Below are 24,147 nucleotides of genomic sequence, written 5' to 3'. Positions count from 1 at the left end.
CTGAATTTCCTCCTCCCAACTATGAAAAGTCTGATTCATTTCTATTGAATTCTATCAAATTCAAGTTTTGAAAACTCAGGTTACTTAAATCATTAGGTGTTTTTCTGTCCAAACATTTTGAATATTGTCTAATCCATTCTGCTGATGTCTGATAAAACACTTCTACTTGCTCAGTTGTGTTAAGGGAATGTCAGTATTCTGGCAAGGAGAAGAAGTTGCTTTTAGGTCTCCCAAATGCACTCTCAGGAAAGGTAATCTTTATGGCTTAAATCTTTTATGAAAGTGATCTAATTATCTAAATATTCCATAATTTGTATAGGAAATTTCCCTTCATCTAACCTGTTAAGGGTCATGAAGCAAGAGAGGGGAAATATCCAGAAGAAAGACTCTTTTACCAGGCTGTCTTCTTGAAGCTGTAATTGCCTCTATCATTTTAAAAGTATTCTGGTACATGCAAAATAGTATAGGAATAAATAATCATGTAAGTAAATATATTTATATATGACATGAATACTCCTACTCTACTCTTCCCTCAGGATACCTCAAGAACCATGTGTGATGCATGACCTTCTGACTTTCTGAGCAACTGAGTGAGGGCACCAGTGAAAATCCATCCATTATTTCTTTAATTTATAAGATAAATATAATTTTAACACTTTGGCCCCTCATTGTGATGGATCATCTTGCATTATCCCACCTTAGAGACCACTGGCTAAAAGATGTGTGATCCATTCTTTTGTATTTATGTTCTAAGCATTAACCCTGTAGCAAATCAGAATACCAAAATTCTGCTTACTGAACTGCATTATCTTTCTATCTCCTGCTCCCATTTTCAAAAGTAAGTACGCTTTAAGTCCACACATTCAAATTTTATCCACAAATTCTTACAACAGGTATTTGAATATCTACTCTGCACCAAGCCCTGTTCTACACTTCGGGTGATTTGAAAGAAAAAAAATCTATGCCTTCACAGGGCTTATATTTTAGTGGGGAAGATAGAAACAAGTAAGAAAAATTGAAGACACAGGATGATAGGAAAGAGTGCTGAAGGGACGAATAAAGCAGGGAAGGGAGATAGAAAATGTCTTCTGTGGTGTGTGTGAAATGTTTGCATTATTAAGTGGGAAGGCAAGAGAAAAGCCACACCTAGGAGAAGAGTATTTGGGCAGAGGAAGTAGCATTGCAAGAGTCTTGAAGAAAAAGTGTGCTTGGAGTATTTCTGTAATAGCAAAACACCAGTGTAGCTATGCAGTGTGAAAGGGAAGCGTAATAGTTAAGGCCAAAAAGGAAAAGTAGTAGAGATCATTGGGGTGTGGGGATGAAACTGAATCGTGGAGGGCCTCCTGAGGCTTGGCTTTTATTCTGAGTGAGAGGGGGGCAATACAAGGATTTTGAGCAAGGAATTGACATGCTTGGACTTCTATTTTAATAGAGAAAATAGACCAGAGTGATACTGGGGAGACCAGTTAGACCATTGTAGTTACCCTGGGAAAAAATGATGGTTGCATGGATCTAAGTGGTGGCAATGGGGCTGATTTGAAAAGTGGCCAGAATCTGGATATATTTTGAAGGCAGAGCTGACAATATTTGCTGGCGGATCAAATATGGGTTGTAAAAGAGGGGTCAATGACTCAGCTCCATTAGCCTGAGCAACTAAAAGAATAGAATTACTGTTTGAAGTGGAGATTATGGACTTAAAAGTTTGGGAAGAGGGTGCGTTGCTTGTGGAATCAGGAACTTCTCCTTGGACGTTAGATCAAGACTCCGTATTAGACAAGATATTTGCCAAAAGTAAACCATCTCTGCTTTTTTAAAGCTTCTGTCAAAGTTCTTTACCATCATGATCAATGTTCTCCATAGACAGTGTGCTACCTTAGAAACAAAGTATTTCCCCTGATTAATGGCAAACTTCCTTTCACTGAAATAGGGAGTTGGGACACCTCTCATGTTTATCTCTATTTCGGCTGCCCTCTAAGGAAATGAGGTTCAGCTACAGTAACTACCTTTAGCCAACGTATTCTGATGTAATTTTTCTCCCTTCTCATTTATGTACATCTTTTTCCTTAGGTCTTGCCTTAAAAAAAAAAAGTCAGGTGTTATTGAATCTTAGTATTTTGCTGCTTCAAATTCTTTCTGGCCATGGCAAAGCACAAGTTGTGTTTTGTTTTCATAATTTTTTTAATATTCAGGTGATTATGGAAAACAAAGAATTCTTGAACCTCTAAGTCCAGCTTTCAAAATCCAGCTTCCCTTTAAGAAATATGCCTGTATTTGATAATATTGTCAGCAGAAAATGGAGTAAATAAGATTCGAGTTTTCCTAGTAAGTGTTCTAAAGCATCACGTCCAAATCCAGACATTCTCTTAGATGGTATGCTGGGAATGCTGGTCTGTTTAGGCTGACATTAGATGTAAGTTCAGCTATGTATGTTAAAGTTAAACCATAGCATAAAATAAATTCCTCACAGCTAACATTTGAGTATTTGTTATGTGTCAGGCTTGTTCTAAATGCATAATTTTAAACATATTAATTAAAGCTCAAAGCAGCCCTGCAAGATAAGAACTCTTGTCTCTGTTTCACAACAAAAATGAGGTACAGCATTATCTAGTAACTTGCCCAAGGTCCACATGGCTCATGAATACAAGAGCTGGAATTTGAACCTTGGAAGTCTTGTTCCATACCTGTGTATGCAGCCACCATATTTGCTCTTCCCCCTTTTTCATTGAGTGGGATTTGAAGTCTATTTCTTGCACAGTTTTTAAAAAATTACTTAAGATAGCTAACCAAAATTATAACTAAGAAGATTAAACATCAGTAGCAAAATTTTTTTTAAAGAATAAAACAACCAAAAAAGGTTTGGTATTATAACAAAATAAGATAGAACCAGAAGCGGCATGAATGGATTTAATGAAGACCTTTAAGCTTGCTAACTGTGAGCCAGAAATCAATTTAGCACAAAGCTTTTTAGTAGGTTAAACGTGATTAGTTATAAGATCCATGCAGCTCCCTGGAAGGTAGCAACAAATTCTCTGATGCAGAAACTCATGATCATTTCTAGTCCTTCAACCAGAGAAATTCACATCCAGGATGTAGTACCATTGCTTTGTATTGGTGGATTCATGCAATATTTGTCTTTCTATGATGGGCTTATTCCACTTAACATAATGTCCTCAAGGTTCATCCATATTAATGCCTATTGCAAAAGTTCCTTTGTTAAGGCTGAATTGTATTCCAGAGTGTGAATATACTACTTTTTCTTTATCAATTCACCTGTCGGGCATTTGGATTGTTTCCATGCCTTGGCTCTAGTGAATAGTGCCATGGTGAACACGAGAGTGCTAATTATCTCTCCAAGACCCTGATTTCAATTCTCTTGGGTAAATACCCAGAAATGAATGGGATGGCTGGATCATATGGTAGTTATGCTTTTAATTTCTTGAGGAATTAAAAAAAATTTTTTTGCTTTTCCAAACAAGGGTTCCAGCCTCTCTACATCCTTGCTAATACTTTGTTGTCTTTTGTATTTTGAAAATAGTCAACCTGACATGTGTAATGACATCTCATTGTGGTTTTGATTTGCATTTCCCTGATGATTAGTGACATTGAGCATTTTTCATATACTTGTTGGCCATTTGTATATCTTCAGAGAACTAGCTATTTGAGTCCTTAGCCCATTTTTTAATTGAGTTATTAGGGGTTTTTACTATTGAGTTATAAGAGTTTTTTATATATTTTAGAAATTTAGGCCTTATGAGATATGGTTTGCAAATAAACTTTCCTATTCTATAGGTTGTCTTTTTGTTCTGTTGTTCACTTTGCTATGCAAAAGTTTTTGAATCCCACTTATTTATTTTTGCTTTTGTTGCCTGTGCTTTTGGTGTCCTATCTGCTGCTGCTTTCCCAAGTAGATGAGCTATCATGGTGCCTGGCACATGATAGATGCTCAAAAGCTATTTCTTAGATAATTGAGGAAACGGTTAGAACTCTGAACCATTAAGCTACCAAAACACTAAGTAGGAGCATTAACAAAAGCAGTCAAAATAATGCAGATTGCTGAAGGTATTTGTCAGAAAATATGCTGGTTTTGGCTGAAAAGATAAAAATGGAAAACATGAAGACATTGCAGAAAGTGACAATAAGTAGGTGACTGGGTAAGAAGATGAAACCCATGGATGATGCTAAAAGAGAACAAAAAAGATTCTCCTGGAGAAAAGAGAAGGGATATCAACTATAGCCCCAAAGCATGTCATCCAGATTTGGAAGCCTATCTTTGGTCCGAAAGGTACAAAAAGCAGTCCAAGATTGAAAGGGAAAATTAAGATCTGTCTGCCTTGGAATTTCCTGAAGTTCTGCTGTATCTTATTGCGTGTAACTATCAATAAAAATACAGAATGTGAAACTAGAAGGAATCTTGACAATCAAGTTACAGTTGAGAAACCAAAGCCAAGTCAGACAAAGTAGCTACTGACTGATAAATCTGGTACTAGAGCTTCTGTTTCCTATGTTCATCCTAACACAGGAACTCGAGTCACCAAGATTCAGTTAAATTCCCAAGTTTCGTTTGTTGAAGCAGAGATAACTATGTTGCACTTTAATCATTTTTATTTTAAAATTAAAGGTGCCAATAGAATGAAAGCATCAACTCTCGTTGTAATATAAACAATGATTCCCAATTGTAGAGGATAATGGGTTTCAGAAATCCTTCAACTAAAAGGTTGCCTAGTTTAGAAATGAAACACAAGAATAGGACATAAAAATCAAAGCCTTGTACAGTAGTTTCACTAATAGCCCTTTGGTACTCTACATGAATCATTCAGCCAACATGAATGTTCACTCAAATGACAAGGCTCTTATTTTACTTTTTCTGTTTATTGTGAAGTTAGCACAGTTGTTTTGCATAACACACCCATGCAAGAATGCAACACATACAGATACTCCTCACTTTCAACTGGCTTCTTTGTCAAGACAACAAAAAGGAGTTATTTGAAATGTTGATTGTAATGTTTCATTAAAATCTTAAAATTACTATATTGCCAGTCAACTCAAGATCTTTTTTTTTATCCATGATATAATTTAATAATAATGGCATCTGAAACCCTAATTACTCCCATAAAGTTGTCCAAAGCCTGACTCAAGAGAGACAGATCCCTAGGTGGAGAGATAGTAGTTGAATTGGACTAGCTGTACAAGGACAAAAGAAGGATTTCCCACAAAACGGCTATCCAAGACCTATGTAGTAGGTGTGAGTTCCCAAAGCTGGGTTGGGCTCTGGTGCAGGTGAGGAGGTATAATGGGAGGAATTTCCCACTGTGGGTCTTGGTAACATGTTAGGATTCCTAAAGTAATTATTTCCAAAGCTGAGTGTAAACAGGGATTGGGGATAGGATAGGAAATGACAGGAGCACCTGGATGCTCCAGTCAGTTAAGCATCCATCTCTTGGTCTCAGCTCAGGTCATGATTTTAGTTTGTGGGACCATACCCCACATAGGACTCTGCATTGTCAGCACAGAGCCTTCTTGGGATTCTCTCTGTCCCTCCCCCACTCCCCATCTCTATAAGTTTTTTTTTTTTAATTTTAGGGGACAACAGATTTACTGTTCCCACATCCCCACCAAAACCATAATAATTATCCACACACCCAGGTGTGAAAACTAGGAAGGAATCATAACATCTAGAGATTGGCAGTTTCTTGGAGCTCTGTCCCTCTGCCTCACACTCATACACCAAACAGCCGCTTCCAGTTTTGGAATAAGTATAGCTTCTCAAGATGACGTTTTGAAAGAATCAGTGTTCACTTGAATGTGTAAATTCTAACACATTTGTTAGTGTAATTTCTATGTTAGTCACACTGCATGAAGGCAAATGTTAATTATATTTTTGATTGATTTTACTCAGAACTCAGCAACAGCAGGAATCCTTGAATGAGGTGTACTATACAAAGTTGGTATCTAGTCACAGAGGTAATGATTAGAACAATGAAGTGATGCCCATGATGTGATGCTACCAAAGTCAAAGATACTGCTCTTGAGACGTGGCCTTTTGCAGAGAAGCAGTAAGACTGTTTACCACTTTGGCATATGCTATAGGAGTTTAATAGTTGGAGAGTTTACAACCCAGAGTTCGTTTAAAAGTGCTTTTGCAGTTTTATTATTACTACTGACTTCAAATATGGCTATATTTATTTACTAAAGTGTTTTAATTCCTTTAAAAGTACAAAAGGACCCTTGAAAATATCTGGGTGGAATTTCACAAACACAAGGAATTCTTCAGACAAGGCATGAATCCAAGCCTTAGTCCAGTCTGGCCTCAGATACCAGTCTTTAGATGTTCTTTTATCAGAGCAGGTAACAATGAGCAGTTATTCTCTGTAAATAAACTAGAGACTGAGTGAGGGGAGTTCGAAAATACTGAGATAAGCAGTCCCCCTTTGGAGAAGATCCAATTCTACTGAGGCAGCATTTCCTGTAATTTTGTAACATGCTTTTATGTTTAACTCCTTGGCTCTATTGCAGTTAGGAATTGCATTACCTGCTAGCCCATGGAAGTAAGATAATCCAACTCTTTGGCATCAACGAATTAATACTCATTATACCTCATTTTAGTCCTGTAAGACTTTGGTGTGAGTCCTATGTGTGGAATTATACTTGTCAGAGCAGATGGCCCCAGCTCGGTAGATGTATGGCCCCTTCAGTTGGAGAGCTCAGAAGCCTCTTTGGAATATAACAAAACCAAGGAATCTTAAAGAAGTTACAAAATTATCTTCAGTTTAAGTATTTTTTAATCATTCAATGGCTAAAGAAAAGGATATTCTAAACTATTCATAGCTGAAACACTTCTGAAAGGGTCTGGTTTGAGGTGTAGAATTCAGGGCACTGATGAAACTTGAGAAATCCCCTAACAGGTTCCAAGAAGCCACCCTTATGAGCCTGTATCAGAATTTAGTTCTATGTTGATCTGTGGCAACAGTGTGAACATATTTTTTATCTGCCTGGGTTTATTGTGCTGGGAATTTGAATAGTTGATCTTAACCCTTTTATGTATTTCTTCATTATGATGTATTAAACCTGCTTACTCGTGAAATATACTACAAGATGGGAGAGACATGAATGAAAGAATTGATACAACATGTAGTAGTTTGAATTTTTACTCTGAGAATATTACATTAACTTTATAATGATAATATGCCATTATCATTGCTCATAACAGCTGACACTTTGAGCTACCAGTTAACCTTCTGGATTCCAAAATACCCGTGGTGTAATTTGCAAGAATACCTGTAACCAGAGGACCCAGCATTCACTAGAGAAGATTTACATGCCAACAAGTGAGAACATTTTCAGGAAATCTAGTTTGTGACTTTGCTTTTTTTTACAGTTTCTCTTTAAGTGGAAAGGTGACAGAAGTCTTTATTTGGAGAACTAGGTATGATGGAACAAAATGGAGTCTTATGCACTGACATCAACCTCCTGGCTGGTAAAAACACAGTGACTTTTTAAGACCCTCCTTCATTTGCTTGTTTGCAAGGTTTATTCCCAGCTAACACAGCATTTCTAAAATGCCAGCATTTACTTTTTGTTTTCTCGTGTCATGTCTAAGCAAACTCAGCTTATCTGGATGCCAAAGAGGTAATGAATGCCATGTTTTGGGGAATTCCAGGAGATCAGTTCTCTATGTGACGTTGAAAAAAGTGGATTTGGCTTATTAATAATTCTAAAATTTGATCCCCTTTCTGGAGCAAATATCTTCTCATGGAGAAAAACTATTTTATGACTAGCAAACATGTGTCAGGGGCTAATATATACATACAGATCTTCCACGATTTACAATGGAGTTGCGTTCCAATAAACCCATCTTAGGGTGAAGATGCATTTAATACACCTGGCCTGCTGAACATCATAGCTTAGCCTAGACTACCTTAATGTGCTCAGAACACTTACATTAGCCTATAGTTGGGCAGAATCATCTAACAAAGCCTATTTTATACTAAAGTATCCAATATCTCATGTAACTTATTGAATACTGTACTGAAAGTGAAACACAGATGGTTGTATGGGTACAGAGTGATGGTAAGTGTATCAGTGGTTTATTCTCCTGATCTCGTGGCTGACTAGGAGCTGTGGCTTGTTGCCACTAACCAGCATCACAAGAGAGGATCGAACTGTCTGTCGCTAGCCTGGGAAAAGATCCAAATTTAAAATTCAAAGTACAGTTTCTACTGAATGTGTATCGCTTTTGAACTATCATAAAATCAAAAAATTGTGAAGTCAAGCCATTATAAGTTAGGAACCATCTGGAAAAACTGAATCAAAGTATAAGTAGTGCAACGCTTTATGATCAATATGTTAGAAAAGCAACTCAGAGCAAAATTCTTTTTAGTGTATTAAGTCTTAATGTGATTTGGACTGGGACTGAAACTATTTCTCTGACTTCATTCTGCTTCTTGAAGGCTAGGGGGCCTTTGGTAATAGAATAAGAGGCCCCCATTTGAAGGGAGGTCTGTAAGAAAATACAGGAGACAAAAGTTTGATCCCTCATAAAACCTGAGATTGTGACAAATAAGAGGATGTCTTGTATATGGTCAGCATTCAGTTAAATATTCATTGGATATTTGAGCAGAAGCAGACCCTTCAGCCTTCATGAATGATGAAGAGCTATTTTTAATTTTCCAGCAACCTTGAGATCACAAGACAGGAGAGAGAAACTCCACTCCTGAGCAGAGTAGGAAAGTAATAAGGGTCTCTGCTGACAGTTATGATATACCTTTTCTCTCTCCTCATCGTGTGGGACTCGTGGGGAAGTTTCAGAGAAGGAAGTCTGTTGACAGCTTAATTGGAAAGCAAGAGCAAATTGTAATTTGATCTTTTTCTCTGCATGAGCATCACAATTTACAGAGCTTTGTTAAACTTTAGTGATTAAGGAAAAAAACATTAAATAATGTCTGAAAAGAGAGATTCTTTCTTTTCACTCACCACGAGAGTTGTTTTGTTGAATATCTCTTAATTGCCTGACTAGTCAGACATGTTTAGCCACTGGGAAAAGGAAACATGTATTGAATACCAAATGCCTACTTTGGGTTCATGTATTCACTAAAAGTATACTGAGCATCTAGAAAGTGAGAAACACTTGGGGATACAAAGATAAGTAAAATAGACATGGTCCTTACCCTCAGAATGCTGAAATCTAGTGAAAGGAAGTGGGCAAATAAGCAATTACAATATGTGTAAGAGCTATGACAGAAATAAAGATGTCAATCTTTGTGATTGGCACAGAGCACATAGGAGGGGCACTGAACCAAACTTGGGAGGTCAAAGAAGGCTCTCTAGATGAAAGGGATATCAATCAAGGACCTGAAAGGAGGTAAAGGTAGTCAAAGATAAGGGAGGGTGGCAGATGAGGGCAGCAACAATAGGATCCCCAGCAGAGGGAACAGCTCTGCTTGTGCAGAGGCTCAACACCAATAGAGTAGCTGATATTTTAAGGAACTGAAGTTGAATGTGGCTAAATGGAGAATAAAAGGAGGGGAACAGCCAAGAGAAGAGGCCAAAGAACCAGGCTGGAGACATAACAGACAGCTTTTGTAAGAAAAGCCAAGTTTTTAAACTTTATCCTAATGGCTGTAGGGAATCAGGGGATGCCAAGATCAGATCTGCACTTTGGAAGGCTCACTCGGCTGTACCATGGAGAATGGGTGTGCAAGACTGGAGGCAGAGTGAAAGTTTTAGAATAGCTGATGTGAGAGTTGATGGGGAACTGTGTGAGGGAAGTAGCAGTGAGAATGGAGAAAAGTGGATGGATCTGAAACATATTTAACATATGTAAGAGTAAACTTAGCAAGACTGTATGATTAATTAGTCTTAAAGAGGACCCATGATAGTCCTGGACAACTAGATGGGTGGTTGTTCATTTACCATATTGGAATAACAGAAGAGCAGGTTTAGGGAGGGGGATGAATGTAGTTTGAGATCCTTATAAGATATCCATGATGCTGTTCTGTTGGTTGTTGAATGTAGGACTCTGAAGCCCCAAATGAGATCCACCTTGGAGATACAATGAAGATTTGGGGATCACCAGCCTGAGTCCGATAAGTGAGTGAAATTTCCCAGGAAGCCATGACCTGGACAGAAAAGATGAACCTTTAAGGGGTAGGGTAAAAGTAAAGAAACCCATAACAGAGACTGAGAAAGAGATGTCAGAGGGAAAAAAAGACAAACAAACAAAACAGAAGAAATGAATGATATGGAAGGCAAGGGACGAGGTATCTACAGAGCAGTGTCTACAGAGTCACATTTCTGAGGAGCAAAGTAAGTAGGGGACTGAGACATATCCATTGGATTTGGCCATAAGGAAGGTGTTGGTGACCTTGACAACAGCATTTTCATGGAGTGGTGGGAGCAGAAACCATGCCCTGAAGGTTTGAGAAGATCTTGAGGGATGAAGTGGAGACCTGGAAAAGTCAAGTAGGGAAGGGAGAGAAGTGAAGGAGGGGAGTAGAGGGGAAAGAGAGAGAGAAGACAAAAAACTGGACAGGGATGTAAGGTTGAAGGAAAGTTTTTATATGATCGTTTTGCAGGTGAGAACTACTTGAAGATGCCTGAAAACTGAAAGGAAGGAGCCAATGGAATAGGGGAGGAAGTTGATGGAGAGAGGGTAGACCCTGAGTGGGATGGAAGAAATTGGATAACTAGCACAGGGGAAGAATTAGCCTTCAGAAGCTAATTTCATTGTAACTGGAGGAAAGGGGGGGAATGGGCATGGATCATTTTGGAGGGGGGAGTTGAGGGGCTCCTGTCTAATGGTTTTTTATATTTTCCCTCTGAAATAAGCAGAGGTCAACTGCTGATTTCAAGCAATTAAGAGGGAAATGGGAGAAGGAAGAGAGAAAAGTTTGAAGTGCATGAAGGAGGTTTAAAGTGGCTACTGCAAAGAATTGGAGACACCACTGATCAACACTGAGGGCCCAGGTGAGGTTGGAGAATGTACTAGATATTGGCAGTGATCTGCTTACTCATGTAATTTAACCACCAGCTTTTAGAGCCCCAGTATTGGTATGGGGAGGAAGTTAGAATGATCCAGCTTTGCTATATTAGTTATATTTGGTTGCAAGAAAAGTCCAAATAATAGTAAATGTGAAAAAGGTTGATTGCTCTATTACATAAAATCCAGGTAGAATAGGGCACCAAGGTGTTGAGAATGAAGAATCAAGAGGCTTTCTAGCTCCTTGTTTGACCTCAGGATTTTGTCTTCCATGTCCTTGTCTAGCAGTTTCTCCAACTCCATCCTTTTCAGCAGGAAGAAGGAAGGATCAGAAGACCATACACCATTGATACTTAAATCCATTGACCATAGAGCATGGAATGTCTGTTTGCAAGGAATGCTGTCAAATAGTCATTTTTATGAGGGGGGTTTAACCTGTTTTTTTTTAAGTTTGTTTGTTTGTTTTGAGAGAGAGAGAGAGAGTACAAGTGGGAGAGGGGCAGAGAGAGAGAGAGAAAGAGAGGGAGAGGGAGAGGGAGAGGGAGAGGGAGAGAGAGAGAGAGAGAGAATCCCAACCAGGCTCTGTACTGTCAGTGTGGAGCCCAGGACAGAGCTCAAACTCACAAACTGAGATCATGACCTGAGGCAAAGTTGGATGCTTAATCAACGGAGCCACTCAGGCATCCCAATGGCAAATAATCTTTATAATAGATGGCCCTGTGCCCCATTACATTTTTAAATTAAAAGCTTGAGCCCAGACCATAAGAGATACTAATAGCATTTATCAAGGTAGGTACAACAGAATGGGGGTAGGAAGTCAGTGTCACCCCTAGTCATAACAGTTCCAAACACTCCTAAGGAGGCATTACTGCTCACAGTTGAGAACCACTGGTCTAAATTCATCATGGTGATTCCAGCTCCTTTGCCACTGTGATTGGCTCAGGGGTGGACAGTTTAAGCTAGAGCTGACTGAATTAGCACATGACAATCTCCTAGTCACCATGATTGGCTCATTCTGTTCCAATTAATACAAAGTCTGGATTATTGTTTGATGGTTAGAGACTTACTCCCTTTCAGTCCCCCCAGACATAATGAGGAGGTATGTGAGCCCAATTGCTGCTGACATTTTGCTTATAACCAGTAGGGGAGACAGTCCCAAAATGCAGCGGGACACTAAGGGTGGTGGAGGAGAAAGACAGAAGGGAATTGAGTCCTTGGGAACTGAACTGCAACCAACCCCAAATCCCTTGCCACTGATGAATGTTCAGGTACTTGAGCCAATAAATGCCCTAATGTTTAAACTAGTTAGACTTATGGAGCCTCTTACTTGCAAATTAAAACAAGAGGGAAACAGAGGAAGGTTAGGTCAAGGGAGTAAAAGTCCAGGAAGGATGTAAAAGAGAGGAAGGGATATGACAGATGAATGGAGGGGCTTATGTTTTCAGTGGAAACCAAGAAAAATGGGGAGAAGAGGTATGCAGAGCCTAGTTGGATGCAAGATTTCTTAAAAATGAGCCTCTGTTCTCTTGGACTGGGGTTTGGGAGTAAACAGAATAGTTCTAGCATCGTGTTAGGATAGCCCAATGAGGTTTGCATTAACTCCACTGTATGGAAGAAGAAAATTGAGACACCTAAGACACCAAAGCTGGCAGAGCTAAGTCCTTGATAGTTGGACTCCTGTGCCCGAGTTCATTCCACCATTTCTCCATTGCTATTTGATGCCAAAGGGGTAGAAATGTCCAGAGTGGGGACAAATCCACCTCCTCAACCCTTTGCATGCCTCAATCCAGGATGGCAGCAAGACTGGGTCAGTAGGATTGTGTTCCCCTTTAGCAGTGATGGCCTGCCTACAGGATGTATGGTGTGTGTTCAAGATACAAAGCACAGATGGCCTAGGCTAGCTGGAGAGGCAAAGCAGACAGCTTACAAAACCAACAGCAGTGCAAATGAAAGTAATAACCACAAGGTGCACAGCGAAGATTCCTGGTGAGATAAAAAAAATATATTAAATGTTAATTGTCAAGCATTCACTGCCAGATTCTGTGTGTCTGTATTTTTTTAAGTAATCTTGGGGTGCCTGGGTGACTCGGTGGGTTAAGGGTCCAACTCTTGGTTTCAGCTTGGGTCATGGTCTTGGGGTTTGTGTGTTTGAGTCCCTTGTTGGGCTCTGTGCTGACAGTGTGGATCCTGCTGGGGATTGATCTCTCTCTCTCTCTCTCTCTCTCTCTCTCTCTCTCTCTCTCTCTCTCCCATTCACTCTCTCTGTCTTGAAATAAACAAATTAAATTAAAAATTTTTTAAATTTTTAAGTAATCTTTGTACCCAGCATGGGTCTCTAACTCACAACCCAGAGATCAAGAGTGGCTCTTCCAACTGAGACAGTCAGCACCCCTGCGTTATTTTCATTTCAGAAATTTTTCTTTTTCCCACTTTAACTTATTTTTTGAAAGTTAGTGCTTATGCCTGGTATAAATGCAAAGGGTACCAAAGGTCTGCAGTAAAAAATGTGTCTTTCTCCCTCCTTGGTCCCCCAGTTGCCTTTACTGGAGGCAACCAACGTTGACAGTCAACCCCTGCTTCTTTCCTTTCCCCCCTCCCCACCCTGTCTACCCATTATAGGCTAAGCTGAGTTCTCTTCTTAGTAAAGATACAAACTTTCCTAATGTAGCAATCTTGAAATGTATGCACTAAAAATCAGATACACCAACAAAACAAAACACTTTATTGTCTACAGTGACTTCTTGCTGAAAAGCCCCCATTGTTGGTGTAGATGGAAAGCGCTTGAGGTTGCCAGTTAAGGATATCTGAGTTTATGTTTAAAACAGTCCCCTTGGAAAACCACTCAGTCTTTCAGGGTTTGTGCTTCATCCGAAGATTCTCTTCTCCCCTTCCCAGGTAGAAGGGAAGCTGCAGGAAAGGTGCAAGGAAAGTCTGTCTGCCAGCATGCATGCCTTCCTGGCTTCCTTTTGTGAGGAAATTTTTCTCTCCAGGCTTAGGTCTACATTGATTCCAGCTACTGATAGCCACAGTCTCCACCACAGCCCTTGGGTAAAGACCCTTGCACTTTCTTGGTCCAAAGCCAGGCCTCCGCCAGGCCATTCATCCTGTTGGCCCTTGTCATTCTTTCCTACAGAAAACAACAGGCCCCAAGGCCCAGGAAGCACTCTCCCAAGGCCTCTTGTTGCCCAAGCGTAGCATTTCCACCTCTGTGTAGTTGGCCAGGTTCCAAATGCAAAGTAGGGTACATATGTCCTCTACTTGAGGACCCCCTCATCACTCACCTGGGCAACACTGCTTATACTCTGTGAATCATCCAACTTCCTGCCTGCTGCTCAAGCTTGATTTTTCTTTCTTGTCATGGGAAAATTTCTCTGACATCATATCCTGTGTTCTTCCTGGCACTATCTATGATCTTTTTAGGGGCAGTCCTCCAAGTTCTTATTGGTTATACAATTATATGATTTTTCTTTCAACATAGTCTGGCTTTTCCTAATCAAAAGCACTTGATTTCAAACTATTGTCTTGCCACACATTTTTTTTAAATCCTACTTTGAAACTCAAAGCTAAATGAAGACTTATCCATTCTTGACTGGGTTTTTTCTCCCTGTGACTCACTACATGCCATTGACTCAACTGGCAGGGAAGCCACAGGGACAAGGGTTTATTGGGAAGTCAACATATATTGGTTGGATATCTCACAGATGCCGTTTCTATTACATCAGCACAAGGTTTCCGGTGCTGGCTGAAGGAAAGCCAGCGTCAATGTGGTAACTGCTACTAAGTTTGCATTTTGTGAAATGGGCACACCCACTTCATGGTCCTCCAAGTGAACATGACCAAAACTGAACTACTGATTCCACCACTGTCCACCCAGTGTTGCAGGTGCAAACCTGAGTCATCTGCGTTCCTCTCTTCTCCGCACCCCACCTTTAATCCACCTGATGTTCAGTGCCACTAAAGGGAAGGGGAGACTTTCTAATTTCCACAAAAATACTGTAGGGGCCAACATGTCCTCTTCGCTGAAACCCTAGGCCAAGCCTCCAGCATCTGCCATTGTTTCCTCCCTACCACTGTCTCCCCACTTCTATATTTGACCTCCTACAATCCATTCTCCACAAAGCAGCAGACTTATCTTTTTAAAATATAAATTAGCTTATATCACTTCCCATCTTCCTTGCTTTAAATCGTCCAGTGGTTTCCCATCAGTCTTTGACCTGGCTGTGCCTCCCTCTTCAGCCTCATCTCCTTGTGCTCTTCCAAGCAGTCCCTCTTATTCTGCTCCAGCCATACTCCCCATCTGTCTGCCCTCAAACAGACCAGGTCCATTTCTACCCCAGATCCGTTGCACTTACTGTTTCTTTGCTAGATCTTCTCCCTAGATGGCCGCCCTGCTGCCCCTTTCTCAGCCTTTAGGTCTCAACTCAGAGGTCACCAAGTAACCACATCACATCTCACGTCCCATCAGCAATATTACCCTATTTTATCTTCTTCACAGCACTTAGTGCTAGAAATTATATTTGTTTTTTACATGTTTATTACCTATCTCCCCCTCACTTGGAATGCAGCCACCATGGGCAGGGATTTGATTTGCTTTCTTTAGCACTGTTATTTTGTTTAATATATAGTGCTTGGCACATAGTAAACACTCAGTAAATATTTGTGGACTGAAACCAACTGATTTCAATCAGAAGGGAAAAGGAAGGTAATACTTTTTTTAATGCCACAGCACTAGTGGATGCCGTTTATTAGTTTGCCATTTAGAAGAAATCATCTAGGGGCACCTGGGTGGTTCAGTCAGTTAAGTGTCTGACTTCACCTAGGTCATGATCTCACGGTTCATGGCTTCAAGCCCTGCCCTGAGCTCAGCATTGATAGTGCAGAGCCTGCTTGGGATTTTCTCTCTCCCTCTCTCTCTGCCCCTGTCCTGCTCTATCTTTGTCTCTCAAATAAATAAACTTAAAAGAAAACAAAACTAGAAAAATCATCTAATTCTACTAGTTTCTTTGCAATGGAATCATCAGATTAATGTAGCTTTTTAGTGAGAATCTTGGCTGCAAGACAGAACTGGTGTCTATATTTATGCCGCAGAAAAGCAGCTTTTTCAAATAATCAAGTCAGATCAAAGTATAAATTGTCAGACTTATTTGCCAGGTACAAAATTTGAATGATTGCATGTGTGTTAGTGTGTGCTTAACCTGCTGTGGGCCCCCTGCTATTTTAGGGTCTCCTGATTGCTAAAAGTTGTTTACTTGATGTCTTTCATTTTAAGTATGGCTGAAGAGGCAGGGATGATCAGAGGCAAGATGTAGAAATAGAGGCAACATGAATGGTGTTTCAGGCACACTATAAAACAATTAACAACAATCTTTAGGTATTTCTTGTACTTTCAAAACTGAAAACGAGGCTCTCCTTGATATATGCTGCGAAGTTTTTAAAACTGATACACCAGAAAGTCTTGAACAGCTGCACAGAACCTAAAGCAGGGACTTCAAAATGCTGCTCTAGTTGACACGTATTAGAACAAAGATGGAAGAAAATTAGGTCTCATCTTGGTCAGAATAGATGAAGTCAAATATCCTCCCATGCCAGTGTTACAGAATCTGAAATTTCTACCTGTAGAGCTTCTGTTTTTATCCTGGAGTTCTCTTTCAAAATGCATATGTTCCTGGAAATATAGTAGACTGATCCATGAAGGTATTGACACTAATTAGATCCATGTTCCTTCCCCTGGGAGAGATTACCAGTACAAGAGTCTGAAAAAGAAAGGAAGACAAGCATTGGAGGAGACTAGAAGCACCAAATATGGCTTTTCCGAACATGGAATGGACTCAATGCAGTACAGTAGTTGTTGAACTCCTCTGGATGATAATATCATGGGGCAAATGATTTAAGAGTGAATTTTGTAATGTGAGTTAATCTGAGAAAATAGGTTTTTTAGACTTTAAGTGTTGCTATGCAATATGAATTTTGATGGATTTTTTTCCATTTAGGGTCCCGACAGGAAACAGATGGCACACTTAAATTAGGAAAATTTGACAAGAGTTTCTTTTCAAAGAGACTATTTACAAAGGACTGCTGGGGTATAATGGAAATGCAAGGAGTAGCCTAGGAAGTAGAAGTTAGAAGTTGCAGGGTGATTGACACCCTTTCGCCCTAAGGGAGTGATTTTCAGAACTTGGAAAGCGAGAGTTATTTGGAACAGACCATTGTAAGAGGAAAAATGACCTTGATGCAGCCAGCCAAAGGTAAACCCACTGGGAAAAAGCCAATGGATGAACACTTTGACCTTCCTCTCCTCCCTTCCTCTGGTCTTCTGCCAGGGCTCCCCATTTGCCAAACCCAACTGGAAGCTAAAGGGAAAGGGCACACATCCCTGGGCAGAGAGGAAGGTAGACAGTGGGTCTCTGGAGCAAATGGAAGATACCCAGTATATTGATACTTCCAGTCACTTGACAAGAAGTTCTGAAATAGAGCCATCCAACATCCCTCCCCTTTCCCACTGCAAGCTTTCAGAGTGAAGCTGCCATGGGCTGGAGGAGAGGAAAGGATGTGTCCTTAAAGTCAGTTTTGATTAGTATCTTAGACTTATCTAATTTATGCATGGAGACTATGTATATAACTGAAGTTGACAGTCCATGACATCAGAGTGGCCAGAAAATCTGAGAGCCTACCAGAATTTTCATCACAGAACAGAGAAAGATGACCTTATGCTACCTTTCAACTACCACCCGACTTGATATACATGTAAAGTAACAATGGGAACAAAAATAAATAAGGGTGCATTTTGGTTAGGTCAGAGAATTGTGCTTATTCAACATACCACTCACATAATCTTTACCAACTTTTTCACTTTATAGGTCATGAAACTGCATTGCAGAGAGCTTAATTCACATACCCCGTTTCAAGCAAGCCATTTCACACCAAAATTCAAACTAGGGGTATGACTTGAGACGTCCAAAGGATATGTAGCTATAGGCTTACATGGGCAGGTAGCACTGGGGCAAATTTCAAGCAAGGTTGAAGATGTTGATTAGCTATCTTTGCTATCTTTTGCCTGTGAGTAGGGACGTCTTACTGACTAGGCCAGGCTTCCTTGTTACAATGATTTATACCTCTATGCTGAAGTTTAAACCTTAGTTTTGTGATTCAGAAACTCAATTTCATCTGCTCACTTAAGAATAATCTGGTCCTAATGAACCAGTTTGCATTTGCCAACCTCACAACAGATTTAAACCAAAATGTCCATTGAATTACCCTAAGAAATATTATTGTCAAAAAGAGAAGACTGGTCTCAGCCGGTCAATATTCCATGGCAGATTGTTCAGAGAAAGAACATAAACAAATAAGATATTCACTTTCATTCTGAAGAAAATATCTCTGGCTCAGTCGGTTAAGCATCTGACTTTGGCTCAGGTCATGATCTCGTGGTTTGTGGGTTCGAGCCCCACGTCAGGCTCTGTGCTGACAGCTAGCTCAGAGCCTGGAGCCTGCTTCTGATTCTGTGTCTCCCTCTCTCTCTGATCCTCCCCTGCTCATGCTGTCTCTCTCTCTCTCTCTCAAAAATAAGTAAAACATTAAAAAAAAAAAGAAAAGAACTCAAAGTGTAAATCCCACTGACCATGGGTCAAAAGCATAAATTCACAGTAAATGACAATGTATAATATTAATAAATTGCTTTACTGATGATATGCCCTGCATTTTTACAAATACCTGAGTGTTTTTGATATGTATATATGACCACACAGTAAAACCCTGGCATCATAAAACTTAGATTAGCCAGAACTTAATTAGAACCTTAATCTAAAAGAATTTCTGTTGAGGGCACCTGACTAGCTCAGTCAGTACAGCATGTGACTCTTGATCTTGAGATTGTGGGTTTGAGCCCACATTGGGGGGTAGAATTACTTAATAAAGAAAACCTTTTTTATTTTTATTTTTTAATTTTTTATTTATTAAAAATTTTTTTTAATATTTTATTTATCTTTAAGAGAGAGAGAGAGAGACAGTGTGGGCTGCCAGCACAGAGACTGATGTGGGGCCTGAACCCATAGACCTGAGCCAAAGCCGTATGCTCAACCAACTGAGCCACCCAGACACCCCAATTCCTATATTCTTTAGAGTCCTCTTTACCCCATAGTAGTTAATCCCATTTTTACTTGATATAATTTATATTAAACTTTCCCTGTTCAAATTATTATATGATTTCTGTCGTCTAACTGGACTGTGTTACAGTGCACTCGACTTCTATGAAAATAAGGCGAATAATAACTGAAGTTATGCTAAAATCAGAGTTAACATTTTTTTCAAGACATTTTTGATAACCTGTAGAGATTAATCTGCAGCTGCTCATATCATGTACAGTAGGAATATATGTTCAGGATGATGATATTGGGACCATACTAGAGGCTAAATGACCAAAGAGAGGCTGATAGGCTACACTTAGGGAAGCCAAAGATTAATAAAAACCAATGTTGAAGCAATAGCATTTAAGTAGTATGACACATACTATTGGTAGTGAACACGTTTCTCACTTGTAACTATTAAGTGTAATAGAGGTAATGCTGATAAAGATGATGAAGATGATAGCCAACATTCACTGGTACTTACTATGTGCCAGCACTGTTCTAAGCTCTGCCGCTGTGACAAAAGGTTTGAGAACGGGTAGGAAAAAGCCCAGAGAACAAGCAAGGAGGCAAGTGAGGAGGCTACTGCAGAAGTCCAGGCATGAGGTCATGGTGGCTGGGACAAGGAAGATAGGGGGCATGCAGCTGACTCGCTGATGTCCAGAGCAGAGAGGACTCCCTCACCAGTTCAGCCACCAATCAGTCTGCACCGGAGCAACCATTCAGTTAGCCGCCAGAGAAGCAGGACTTGAGATGGAAAAAGAATCTTTTCTTTCTTTGTTAAGCTCCTACCATGTGGACAGCACTGTGTTACCCAATAATAAGGGTACTGTGTAATAACAACACATTCTCCAGTACTTTGTGACCCCACAGAAAGCTATAAAATGATAATGCTACTAGAAGAATATGTAGAATATACTTGAGACTTTGGGATGGGGAAGAACTTGTAAATCAGACCCAAAAAAAGCACAGGCCACAACACAAAATTTTGGCAGATTTTACCACACCAAAATTAAGGCTATTATAGACAAACTTATGCAGAGGACAACTGGAAAGAAAATATTTAGAAGGTATTTCAAACCAATAAAAAATTAAAACCTAGCATATACATGATATCACTCATATGTGGAATTTAAGAAACCACATTAGCAAAGGGGGGAGAGGGAGAGAGAGAGAGAGAGAGGCAACTAAGAAAGAGACTCTTAACTATAGAGAATAAATGGATGGTTACCAGAGGGGAGGTTGGTGGGGATAAATAGTGGAAGAGTTCAATCACTATATTGTACAGCTGAAACCAGTATAACACTGCATATTAACCAACTGGAATTTAAATAAAATTTTTTTTGAAAACTAGCATCTATAAGGAGTTCCAGGAAATCACATAAAGCACCCATTAGAAACTATTAAAGAGGTGCCTTGGTGGCTCAGTTGGTTGAGTGTCAGACTCTTGGTTTGGTTTCAGCTCAGGTCATGATGTCACAGTTCATAGGTTCATGCCCCATGTCGGGCTCTGTGCTGACAGTGTGGAGCCGCTTGGGATTCTGTCTCTCTCTCCGTCTCGCTCTGACCCTCTCCTACTCGTGTACTCTCTTTCTCAAAAAAAAAAAAAAAAGAAAGAAACTTAAAGAAAAAATCAGTGACACTTGTTAAAGAAGGCAAGGCAGACTTTAATTGAGAAGCCCCGCAGTGGGGTTTTACATTAGGAGGAATTGGGCTCAAGTCAGAATACAGCACGGGCAAGTGGGAATTTATAGCAAGGGGCAGGGGTGGGAGGAAGTCAGTGAATGGAAAATTACTACGAGGAGGTATCAGGGGTAAGAGGGCATCTGGCGAAACCCACCTCATAGGATTCTTGGTGAAAGCAGGTCAGAATGAGTCGACATCACCTGGGGGCAGAGGAAGATGAGGAACCAGATCAGATATCAAGGATGATCAGATATCGAGTATGGGGGGTTCTTGGTATAACTAGATTTTACAAGGAAGTGTACATATGGCCCAAGGAGAAGAAGTTTCAGGAGATTGAGTAGTTTAGTCAAGCAGAGAATTTTGTCAAAACATCAACAGAACATATGAATAGCTCGTTCTCAGAAGTGGAAAGCCAAATGACTAAGAAAGGTTGACGAGGAGTTCAGTGTCACAAGTAAACAGAGAACTGCCTATTAAGACTAATTACTGGGGCCTCCTGAATGGTTCAGTTGGCTAAGCGTCTGACTCTTGGTTTTGGCTCAGGTCCTGATCTCATGGTTCAAGGGTTCATGCCCCATGTTGGGCTTTGTGCTGACAGCATGGAGCCAGCTTGGGATTCTCTCTGCCTTTCCCTGTGCCCTGCTCTCAAGCTCTTTCTCTCTTAAAAAAAAAAATAATAATAATTACTCACAACTGATAGATTGGTAAAATTAAAAGGTGGGCAATGAATTGGCAGTCTTGGCAAAGATGTGAGGAAGCAAGAATCCTCACGTGTTGCTGGTGTGACTATAATTAGATACAAGGATTCTTTGTGCACGTGTGCTCTCATACATGTACACATGTAATGGATAACTCAGGAATTTCTCTTCACATGGGTTGATAAGGAGACATAAGAAGGTGGTGATCACAGGTTGTTTGTGGTACTGGAGGCAATCTGGGAATCTATCACTAGAGGAATGGATATGGTAAAAGTATTGGACACATACTATGGAACCTTATGCAGCAGTTCAAAGAAATTAGCTATATGTGCATAAAGGAACATGGAAAGAACTTTAAAACATTGTGTAAAAAAGCAATAAACAGACTAAGAGCCATTAAACAATACAGATTGAAAACACACACCTTCGGGGCCCCTGGGTGGCTCAGTCGGTTAAGCGTCTGACTTCGGCTCAGGTCATGATCTCGCAGTTCATGGGTTCGCGGAGCCCTGGGTCAGGCTCTGTGCTGACAGCTAGCTCGGAGCCTGGAGCCTGCTTCAGATTCTGTGTCTCCCTCTCTCTCTGACTCTCCCCTGTTCATGCTGTCTCTCTCGGTCTCTCAAAAAACAAATTTAAAAACCACACACTTTGATAAAACAACATTACAAAATACAACTCAGGGATACATGCATACCCAAGCACATGTTAAATACATTGAGTGGCTGCTGATGCTGGAGATGAAGTTGGGAAATAAAAAAATAAAATAAGAAAAGGGTGCCTGGGTGGCTCACTCGGGTAAGCATTAGACTCTTGATTTGGGCTCAGGTCATGATCTTATGGTTCGTGGGTTTGAGCCCCTCATCAGGCTCGGCATTGACAGTGAGGACCCACTTGGGATTCTCTCTCTCTGCCCTGCCCTCACACACACACACACACACACACACACACACACTCTCTCTCTCTCTCTCTCTCTCTCTCTCTCTCTTTCTCTCTCTCTCAAAATAAATAAATAAACTTTAAAAAATAAAATAAAATAATAAAACAAAACAAGAAAGGCCTCAAGTGGATGGCTGTGTACCATGAGTTGCAGAGGGCAATTAATTCAAATTTTTGCAATTAAAGTCCAAAAGGAAAGTTAAAAAAAAAGGACCTAAATCCTACATTTCTTGAAGTTTTTTCATTCCAGAAATGAGATGTGATGTTTGCTCTTTTAGGCAATCCATTTAAACAACAAACCAGCTCATCCATCTGTCCAGTCCTGCCAGTCTCAGGGGACATTTGAGTAAAGCACACATCCACGGAAAGCCAGTGGGTGAGAAGAGTGTGGAGGATACACCTGTAAACTGAATTCTATAAACCAAAGCCTAAATGCAGCTTAATTTATGAAACTAAAGATGCAGTGTGAAGCCCCTAGGAAACATGTTGTAGTATCAGATCAGTGACCCTAGTTTGGTTATTTCCATTCCACAAAAAGGAAAAATTATTTGAGATATTATTTAACTATGAAAAACAGAATAGAGGAGACAAGTCGCTTCAAGACCTCTGCAAAGACAATTCAGTTGGCAAAGGTAGATCACTTGGCACCAGCAAGCACTATAAAATGCATATACATACATATGTGAGTGTGTATATAAAATGTTTTGAGTGAATTGTGTTTGCTTCAAAATGCCTTCAGTCAAACAGGAAACACAAAGGAGGCTGGTTTGATTCCAGGGCTCTTCCTTTTTAAGCTGCCAGATCTGTCCTAAAGGGAATGAGAGTGAACAAGCCAAGTATTTCCCTCTTTCGGAGAAGCACTGCATACACCACCTGCGGAATGAATCTGTTGCCCTTTTTCAGTTTATTCTTTCCAATTTCCAACAGCCTGCCTAGACAGCCAATTGCTGGGAATTCACATGCCTTTTGGTTTTTGTTAGCTTTAAAACTGTAGCCACCTGTCTTAAATTACACTCTAAAGTTAGCTAGATCTGCTTGTCAACTTTGGAGGCCTGAGAAGTGGGGAAGTGAGGGAAAGAGGGTTGAATTCTTTTCTTTTTTTAGAGTTATTTATTTTTGAGAGGCAGAGAGAGACAGAGCACAAGTCGGGGAGGGGCACCGAGAGGGGGTACACAGAATCCGAAGCAGGCTCCAGACCAAGCTGCAGCACCGAGCCCGTTGTGGGGCTCCAACTCACAAACCATGAAATCATGACCTGAGCCGAAGTGGGACACTTAACTGACAGAGCCACCCAGGCGCCCCAGGAGGGGTGAGTTCTTGATTCTTTGGTGCTATGTTATCGCTTTATCCTGCCTCTGAGTTATCATTTGTACTTTAAAATCCCTTTATTTGACATTAGAGGGAATAATTTTATAAAATGTATTTAATCAAGACACTTAGACACTTGAAAACATTTTTGCCTACTATTTCATCTGGCTATCATTACACAGCAGACTCACCTGCAGGTTTAAGAGTATATCAGGATAGCCTTTAGCAGCACACCAAGTGTAATTAAAGAAAATTAACTTTAAAATGTATATACATATGAAAGAATAAAACTTTTTATAAGTATATGAAGTGAAACTATCACGGATTCTTAAAACTTTATAGAAGAAAAGGACCTTAGCAACTAATGACCACTTCTCAGCCTTTTTATTTTTTTTCCTCCCTCCACTGCAACATACTCCGT

General features: G+C 40.1%; 1 long non-coding RNA gene across 1 annotated transcript; it reads left to right on the top strand.

Moving 5' to 3' along the window:
• The first annotated feature begins 7,215 nt into the window (after positions 1–7,215).
• LOC115289013 lies at positions 7,216–11,396 on the top strand. Its single transcript, XR_003907338.1, has 4 exons — positions 7,216–7,325; positions 10,012–10,086; positions 10,828–10,962; positions 11,261–11,396. It is a non-coding gene; the product is annotated as an uncharacterized LOC115289013 (long non-coding RNA).
• Positions 11,397–24,147: the final 12,751 nt, after the last annotated feature.

Source organism: Suricata suricatta, chromosome 4 (genome assembly GCF_006229205.1).
Source record: "Suricata suricatta isolate VVHF042 chromosome 4, meerkat_22Aug2017_6uvM2_HiC, whole genome shotgun sequence".
Lineage (NCBI taxonomy): Eukaryota > Metazoa > Chordata > Mammalia > Carnivora > Herpestidae > Suricata > Suricata suricatta.
Note: the sequence above shows the minus strand (reverse complement) of the source record. Positions and strands in the feature narration are given on the sequence as shown.